This window comes from Hylobates moloch, unplaced genomic scaffold, assembly GCF_009828535.3.
Source record: "Hylobates moloch isolate HMO894 unplaced genomic scaffold, HMol_V3 SCAFFOLD_3, whole genome shotgun sequence".
NCBI classification, from domain to species: domain Eukaryota; kingdom Metazoa; phylum Chordata; class Mammalia; order Primates; family Hylobatidae; genus Hylobates; species Hylobates moloch.
The window spans coordinates 86,274,366-86,283,819 of NW_026652278.1; the positions used below are offsets into that span (position 1 = coordinate 86,274,366).

General features: G+C 41.0%; 1 pseudogene; it reads left to right on the plus strand.

Annotated features, from left to right (window-relative positions):
• The first annotated feature begins 878 nt into the window (after positions 1-878).
• Positions 879-4,458, plus strand: LOC116479422 (elongin-C-like; annotated as a pseudogene).
• The last annotated feature ends 4,996 nt before the right edge of the window (positions 4,459-9,454 follow it).

A 9,454-nucleotide genomic window follows, 5' to 3' on the forward strand; every position in this document is an offset into this window, starting at 1 on the left:
AGCTAGGACTATCCTCAATGGAGGCCTGGGGTTCCCAGTCACACTTATGTCGAGAAAGGTGGTTGACATTCGCTCAGGATTTCATTGGCTTGTTCATCTCATCAGTAAATATTTAATAAGCATGTTCTGTGTGCCAGGCACTGTTCTAGGTGCTTAGGTTTCACCAGTGAACAGCCCAAATGTCCCTACATTGTTGCCAGAGAATGCAATAAATTATAAAGAGAATAAATAAGTATGCACAGAATGTTAGAACATGATGAGTAGAATGGAAAAAGAAAAAGTAGAGGAGACAGCAATTTTAAACAGGGTAGTCAGGGTACAATGCCCCCTTGGTAAAGTGATACTTGTGTTGAGCCTTGAAGGAGGTGAGGGAGTGAAATGTAGTTTGGATATTTGCCCCACCTCCAAACCTCATGTTGAAATTTGATTCTGATGCTGGAGGCAGGGCCTAGTGGAGGTGTTCAGGTCTTGGGAGAGGATCCCTCGGGAATGGCTTGTCACTGGCCTAGAGGAAATGGGTCAGTTCGCGCATGAGAGCTGGCTATTAAAAAGACCTAGGCACTACGCTCTCTCTCTTGCTTCCTCTCTCACCATGTGACCTCTGCACAGCCATCTCCCCTTCACCTACCACCATCAGTGGAAGCAGCCTGAGAGCCCCACCAGAAGTCAACCAGATACTGGCACCGCATTTCCCATACAGCCTGCAGAACCATCAGCCAAATGAGCCTCTTTTTTTATAAATTACCCAGGCTCAGGTACTTCTCTATAGCAATACAAATGGACAAAGAAAGAATGGAGGGCAATCAAAGCAGGGGGAAAGGCAATGCAAAAGTCTGGAAGTAGACTTTCCCAAAACTGTATAATTTCACAAGGACATAATGGATGGAGAGGAGAAAACCTATGGTGGCTATGAAGGCCCTGATGCCACATATGTCAAATAGATATCCTCTGATTGTCATGAATTTGTTGTAAAAAGACAACATGCATTAACATCAGGCGCAATAAAAGCCATGTTGAGTGGCCCAGGTCAACATGGCTTGAGAATGAAACCAGTGAGTTAATTTTAGAGAGATCTCTTAACAGTGCTATCACCAAATCTACATCTGATTGGTGTACCTGAAAGTGATGGGGAGAATGGAACCAAGTTGGAGAACACTCTGCAGAATATTATCCAGGAGAACTTCCCCAATATAGCAAGGCAGGCCAACATTCAAATTCAGGAAATACAAAGAACGCCACAAAGATACTCCTCGAAAAGAGCAGCTCCAAGACACATAATTGTCAGATTCACCAAAGTTGAAATGAAGGAAAAAATGTTAAGGGCAGCCAGAGAGAAAGGTCGGGTTACCCGCAAAGGGAAGCCCATCAGACTAACAGCGGATCTCTCGGCAGAAACTCTACAAGCCAGAAGAGAGTGGGGGCCAATATTCAACATTCTTAAAGAAAAGAATTTTCAACCCAGAATCTTATATCCAGCCAAACTAAGCTTCATAAGTGAAGGAGAAATAAAATCCTTTACAGAGAAGCAAATGCTGAGAGATTTTGTCACCACCAGGCCTGCCCTACAAAAGCTCCTGAAGGAAGCACTAAACATGGAAGGGAACAACCAGTACTAGCCACTGCAAAAACATGTCAAATTGTAAAGACCATCGAAGCTGGGAAGAAATTGCATCAACTAAATAGCAAAAAAACAGTGCTATCAAAAGTATTTGTGTATTTTACCTATAAAGTTTCGCTACACTAACAGCTCCACTGAGAATCCTGAATTCCACTAGAAAAGCTGATGGCTATGATTTCATAAATTGTTAAATAAAACAAATCATAATAAACTGCTAACTTTTTTCAGTGTTTAATACCTGTAGTTCAGTTAGTAATTTTTTCATATATAACATGTTGCCTTTATGCAATTGAACCATAAAGTTCATTGCAAGACCGGACGCAGTGGCTCACATCGGTAATCCCAGCACTGTGAGAGGCCAAGGCAGCCGAACCACCTGAGGTCAGTAGTTCGAGACCAGCCTGGCCAACATGTTGAAACACCATCACTACTAATAATACAAAAATTAGCCTGGTGTGGTGGCACAGGCTTGTAATCCCAGCTAGTTGGGAGGCTGAAGCAGGAGAATTGCTTGAACCCAGGAGGTGGAGGTTGCAGTGATCAGAGATGGTGCCAATGCACTCCAGCCTGAGTGACAGAGCCAGACTCCATCTCAAAAAAAAAAAAAACCCATAAATTTTATTGTAAAAATTCTGTTGTTTTTCTGCAAAGCAATCAGAATTGAAATTTGTTTGCTACATCAACAAATTAAGAATATTTTTACAAGTTGAGAAATAAACTAATATGCCAGCTCATAGGTGCTTTTGCCTTATTCTTCGTGTGACTTCTTAAATTAAAGCAATGATGATATAGTAAATGCTGAAATTTGGACATACATAAGCACACTCTACAGATAAATAATGGGGCTAAATATTTTATTTTTTATATTTTTTAAGAATCTATTCTGATCTTGTAGCCACCATAAGCATTACTAGAGTTACACAAATAATTGCATTATAAGCATGTTTATAACTTAGCCAAAACATCAATTTTTATAACTTTTTAAGAATAAGAGTTGAAATTTCATACATGTTTTTTGACAAACTGCAATATTAATTGTTTCCTTTTCTTTATTGCTATAATTTAAGAACTTTATTTTAAAAGCAGCTTAGGAAGATTATTAAGTTTAGCTTTTGAAGCAGTAATGAACTGTAGCCAGATGGTCAACAAGTAAACTACATGACTTCAAGTTCTAGCACATTATACCTTTTGAGCAATCAAAGTACTATATTTTCATTGTCTATAAATCTTCCTTTGCAATTTCCACACACAAAAAAAAAGGCAGGAGACAATGGGGATGGGATTTCTTCTGGGAATGATGAAAATGTTCTGGAGTGAGTGTAGGTGTTGGGGTCCCTTGTGAATACGATAAAAAAAAAAAAAGCACTGAATTATACTTTAAGAGGGTGAAATTTATGTGTGTAAGTTACATTTCAATTTTTTTAAGTGTGCAAGGCAAGAGTGTGCCTTGCACATTGGAGAAACAGCAAGGAGGTCAGTATGGCTGCAGTGGAGTTGAACAAAAAAGAGATGAGGTCAGGCATGGGATGGAACATCAGACCACGGAGGCCCTTATTGGTTTTTGTAAGATCTGTGGGTTTTACTCCAATTATATGGGGAACCAATGCAGGGTTTTGACGTGTGTAGTGACATCGTATCATCTACATTTCAAGGATCAGGCTGCCTGCTGTATCGGCAGTAGCTGCAAGGGGACAAGAGTGGAGGCAAGGAGGACCATCAAAAGGCCATTGCAGTGATCCAGGGAGAGGTGATGCAGACTTCGGAAAGCTCAGGGAGAGTGGCAGAAACAGTGAAAAGGGACTGGATCCTGGACATTATTTGAGGATCTCTCCACAAAATTTGCTGCTGAGTGGTTAATGGACAACAGTGAAAGAAAGGACACACCATCAAAAAAATGAAACCAGTGCAGATAGGAGTTTTAGGAAATGAAAAGAGGTAAGCTACTGACTGGCAGAACATATTCTTCAGTCATACATCTGACAAAAGACTTGAATCCATAGAACTCTTCCAACTCAACAAGAAGACAACCCAATTTAAAATGGACAAAATATTTGGATAGATATTTCACAAAAGAAGATATACACATGGTAAATAAGCCTATGAAACAGCACTCAGTATTTTCAGTCAATAGGGAAGTGCAAATTAAAACCACATTGAGATGCTACAGAGCAGTTGAAATGGCTAAAATTCGAGACTGACAATACAAGGTTGGCAGGGATATACAGCCATTGGCACTCTCATACATTACTAGTAGGGATGTAAAATAGTACAACCACTTTGGAAAACAATTTGGCAGTTTCTGAAAAAGTTAAACTTAAACCTACCATATGACCCAGAAATTCCACTTTCACATATTTACCCAAGAAAAACAAAAACTTATGTCCATGCAAGCCCTTATTCCAAACTCAGTGTCTCCTCCTTCCCAATCAAAGCCCTCATCTGCATGGAGCAGACCTACAAATGCTGAAAACCGAACTTTCTCTGGAGCTCTCTTTCTCCTCTGCTTTTCTGCATTTTGACTGAAAGAAATGAGAGTTCCCATGTGCAGCCAGGGAGATCCTCTGGCTTTCACACTTTGCCTTACACTGGTGATTTCTCATCTTCAGACTGTCATTGTTTTTCTCCAAGGTGTTGATGGCCTCCGGGAATGGTCACCTGGTTCCAATGTCCTTATAGTGACTATCTCCAGCCCCCAGACTCCCAAGATGACCACCTGAGACGTCACACTTGCCATATGCTTTCTCCCACCAGCACCCAATCTCAGTCTACCACTGTTGAAAATCTCAACAGTTGTTCCCCAGTTTGACACTGGGACTATCAGGGTACACTTGGACCAGTGACGTGGTCTTCATTGCCAGTAAGCCAATGGATGGTCCATCTTCAAAACCAAAATTTAGGTTGTGCTTTGTAGGACCATTTCTGGTACCAATTATCATAGGTTGGGATTACCAAAAAGAAGAGTCTCTAAAGCTCTGAGATTTGTGTGCAGAAGGTTTATTAGGAATTATTCCTAACAGTCACATATATAAGGGGTGAGAAAAGCAAAACTGTGCAAAGGAAGTTGAACTGCAAGGTGGTTTCAATGGAAAGCTCAGCTTCAAGAATTTTTGGATCTGGAATGGATCTTTGGTGTTCTCCCATCTTGAGGCCAAAGGTCAGGGCCTGTAGACTCCTCTCCTCATCAACCAGTTATTGGATGCAGGTTGCCCACAAGAAGTGGATAGCTTGTGCATCCAGAGAGGAATTTGGCTGAGAACTGTCAGCTTCCGGCATGGAGTGCCTCAGTCCTGAGGGGCACCTGGGGAACACAACAGCACCCACCACACTTGCTGCCCCCTCTCAAACACACTGTGTTCTCTCTCATTTCACCAGTGGAAGTGGATAAACACCAGTATTTCCTTTTCTCAGCCTAGGGCTCTTTCCACTTAGGGTAAGAGACAGGCTGAAGAGTTTATCCTGCTCTGGACTCATAAAAACAAATGAAGACCAGATGGCAGGAGGCCCCGATCCTAAGCCAGCAGAAATATGGGTTTCAACCTGTCTGCCTGCCTCCACTCTGGCCTGAACAGAACACAAGAGTCCACAACCTTGTTCAAAAGGAATGGAAGAGTTACATACAATTTAATACAATTCAACATATACATAGCTAATATTTATTGAGTGTACATGTCAGAGCTTATTCTAAACACCATGTGTCTATGTGTGTGTATTTACATACATAGACATATATACACACATATGCATATACATCAATATATACATATATATGTGTACTCATATACATTTATTTAACCCTTAGAGCAGCCCTCCAAGGAAGGCATCACACTTACACCATTACAGGTGAGGAGACGGAATATGGAGAGGTAAAGTGAACTTGCCCAACATTTCTAAAGGTCAAGGGAAGAACACCTTTAAGTTCCGGTTCATTTATCCTTCCCATATGTCTTTTCGTAGACTGTGGTCTTTGAGTAACCCATAAATGTGATCATTTTTCCATATGTGTAACAGAGATTCTTGTTATGGCCTCCTTCACTGTGCAGAAGATTGGGGCAGTGTTTCAGCTGTAGTGAGTAGGTCTCAAGGATCATAATCCCAGCATCATGATCACACTCAACCATGTTTGTCTCAAATAAAGCCCTGGGGTTACAGGGTGTGGGTGGGCACCAGGGCAGCCCCCTACAGTGGGACTGGGTGGAACTCTGTGCGTGGATTGCAGCCGGTGAGGTGGACAGGGAAAGAACAGCATGAACAGGAAGGGAGCTGGCTGTTCCCACACTTTCCTAGGCCCTGTCCTTGCTCTTGGACGATCACACTCACAGCCCAGTGTCACCTACCACCAGCACACTGATGACTTCCAGACACGTGCGTCCAGCTCCAGCTGCTCTCCCAAATGCAGACCCAGCACTGGCTTGCCTGATAAATGCCTCCACCCGCATGCACAAAGGAGATATGAACATCTCCAAAACCATCTCACTGTGTCTTTCTTACCTAAAGACACTTCTTTGTGTCCCCAGTTCTGATTGTTGGGGCTATTATCTACCCACCCACCCCAAGAAAAAACACAGGATCACCCTGTCATTCTCTGACATTGCCCCCTTCTAATGGCTGACAAGCCCAGTAGTCTTCCCGCAGGAGCAGAGCACACAGGGCAGTTGGCAGGAAGTCCTTTCGCCTGTCTTCAAGGCTAGCTCACCCCATCTCTGTCTATCAGGAATTTCATCTATAAATTATAAACCCTGGAAAAAACGGTGATTTCTCCAGTCTCCTGTGCCAGTGAGAGACACTGTTAATGAATGACAAGGACTCCAGATCCGTAAATTAAATAAAAATGTATAAACTTGCCAGTTAATAACTTGAGCAAATATGGCATCTAGTGGATTACTGATTGGCATTAGCAATTGTTTCCAACATGGCTGATGAGAGAAATCAACTGAGGAATCTATTTTAAAAATCCAGTCTCCTGGAACATGCCCTCAGGAAGGCAGCCAGCTTACAGACAGGACTCCCAGGTAAATATGAACTTCAGATAAACTGCGAATTGTGGTTTATTCTAAATATGTTCCATGTAATATTTGAGACATCCTTTTATTTAATAAAATATTTGTTGCTTACCTGAAATTTAGATCTAGCTAAGAATCCTATGTTTTTATTTGCCAAATCTGGCAACTCTGACAGGCCTACAGAATCAAATATCTTTTGAGCCCTTGGGATGGGCTAAATCTGAAATTTCACCCATCCCAAGGGCCAAATCTGAAATTTCACACAAGTCTGACTGGTCATCAGTGGGGACTAGGGGCCCTGGTGAGGGGACAGCAGTTCTATTCCAGACCCTCTGCAGAGCTGCACAGCCTCCCTCAGAATCAGGGGACTCAGCCCTTCACACCCAATGGGACCAGGCGGTGCCATGGCTGGAGTTTCTCAGAGGGCCTAAATGCCAGGCAAAGCTGGCTCATGACGCACTCGTGGCTTTGAGAAGCACCATAATGTGTCAGAGTAAAAAATAAACAAAACTGAAGTCCAGAGAACTCTGCTCACCTGCTGCTTTCTCTATCTACCAGCTGTACAACCTTGGAAAGCCACTTAAGCTCTGTGATCCTCATGCATTTGTTTTTTTCATTAAAGAAATATTTATTGGGTGCCCTTTATGCGCAAGGTCCTCTGCCAGGCCCTGGGGATTTAACAATGAATAAGGCAGGCATGGTTCTGTGCTCACAGAGGGCACACATGTGTAACAGACAAGTAACTAAAAATGTGAAGGCTGTGAATGAAACAAACAGGGTGCTGCTTGGAGTATGAGGTGGGTGGGGGCATCTGGGCTGCATGGTCCCCCAGAAGCTGTGTCTGAAAAGGTGACAATTAAGCTGAGATCGGCAGGATGAAGAGAAGCCAGCCATCAGTGAGCCTGGATGTAGTAACCACATCCTTTATTTTCTGTGTTCTCATGTTTTTGACATCTGGGGCCTTGCTGACCCCAAAGGGGCTGCCCCTCCCAGCGTTAACCAGTTCCTAAAGATCGGAAACAGCTCAACCGTACATACCTTTCACGTGCAAAGCAGCCAATCCAGAGTCCATACCCCATCCCCTTCTTCATGGGGCTCTCCTGCAACATTGCTAAGCTCATTTTGTTTCTAGGAGGGTCTCACAGATTCCTTGGGATTTTCTGTAGTGCTAATCATGTCATCTGCAAATGGAGAGAGTTTTATTTTTTCTTTCAAATCTGCATGTCTTTTATATCCTTTTCTTGCATTATTGTACTGGCTAGAGCTTCCAGCACAATGCTGAATAAAAGTGGTGAGTACAGACATCCTTGCCTTTCCCCTGTCTTAGAAGGAAAGCACCATTAAACAAAATGCTAACTGCAATTTTTTTAATAAATGCTCTTTATCAAATTGAGGATGTTCTCCCTCTCTTCCTATTTTTTCTGAGAGTTTTTCATCATAAGTGAATATTAGATTTTGGCAAATTTTTTTTCCACATCAACTTTAGTCTGTTACTGTGGTGAATTACACTGATGACTTTTTTAATATTAAATCATCATTGTATCCCTAGAAAAAAAAATCCCACTTGAAATAGTGCATATTTCCTTTTATAAATTGCTGAATTCTATTCTCTAAGATTTTGTACTATGTCTGGTTTTGGTATGAGACCAGTCTGGTTTTGGTATTACTTACTTCACAAAGATGAACTGGTGTTCCCTTACATTTTCTGGAAAAGATTTTTGTATAGAATTGGTGTCAATTCATCCTTCAACATTTGGTAGAAGTATCCAGTGAAACTATCTGGGCTTGGAAATTTCCTTTTTAGGAGATGTTTAATTACAAATTCAATTTTCTTTAAGTTACAACACGAACCAAAATAACTATTTCACATTGGCAGAGTTGCAGAACTTTGTGTTTTCTGATGAATTAGTTCATTTCATCTAAGTTGTCAAATTTGCATGTGTAGAGTTGTTCATAGTAACCCACATCATATTAATGTCTACAGGTCTGCAGTGATATATCAGGTTTCACTCCTGATATTTGTAATTTGTGTATTTATTCTTTCTTTGCCAGTCTTTCTAGAGGTTTATCAATTTTATTGATCTCTTCAAAGAATCATTTTTGTTTCATTGATTTTTTTCTATTGTTTTTTTGCTTTCAATCTCATTGATATCTGTCCTTTATTTTTTCCTTCCTTCTGCTTACATTTTGAAGTTTTCAAACTTCTTGAGTCAGGAGCCTGGATTATTGATTTTCAATTTTCTCCTTTTCTAGTGCATGTGTTAAGCAATACAAACGTTGCTCTCAGCACTGCCTTAGATGTGCACCCACACATTTTGACATGTTGTGTTTTCATTTTCCCTCAGTTCAGTGTATTTTTTAATTCCTTCAAGACTTCCTCTTTGACCCATGGGATTTTTACAAGTATGCTGTTGCGTTTCCATGTGTTCGGAAATTTTCTGATCATTTTTCTGTATTGATTTTGAGTTTGATTCCATAATATTAGATAATGTGCTCTGCATGATTTCAATTCTTCTGAATTTGTTAAGGTTTGTTTTATGGTTCAGCATATGTTCTATGCTGCTACCTACTTTGTGGGCCTGAAAAAAATGTGTATTTTGCTGTTGTTAGACAGATTATTCTATAAATGTTAACCATATACTGTTGGTTGAGGGAGTTTTTGAGTTCTTTTATATCCTTACTGATTTTATGTCTAGTTATTCTAGCAATTGTTGAGTGAGGGACACTGGAGTCTTCCACTATAATTGTAGATTTGTCTAGTTCTCCTTTAAGTTCCATCAGTTTTTGCTTCACACATTTTGCAGCTCTTTTAGATGGCTGTCTTCTTGGTGTACTG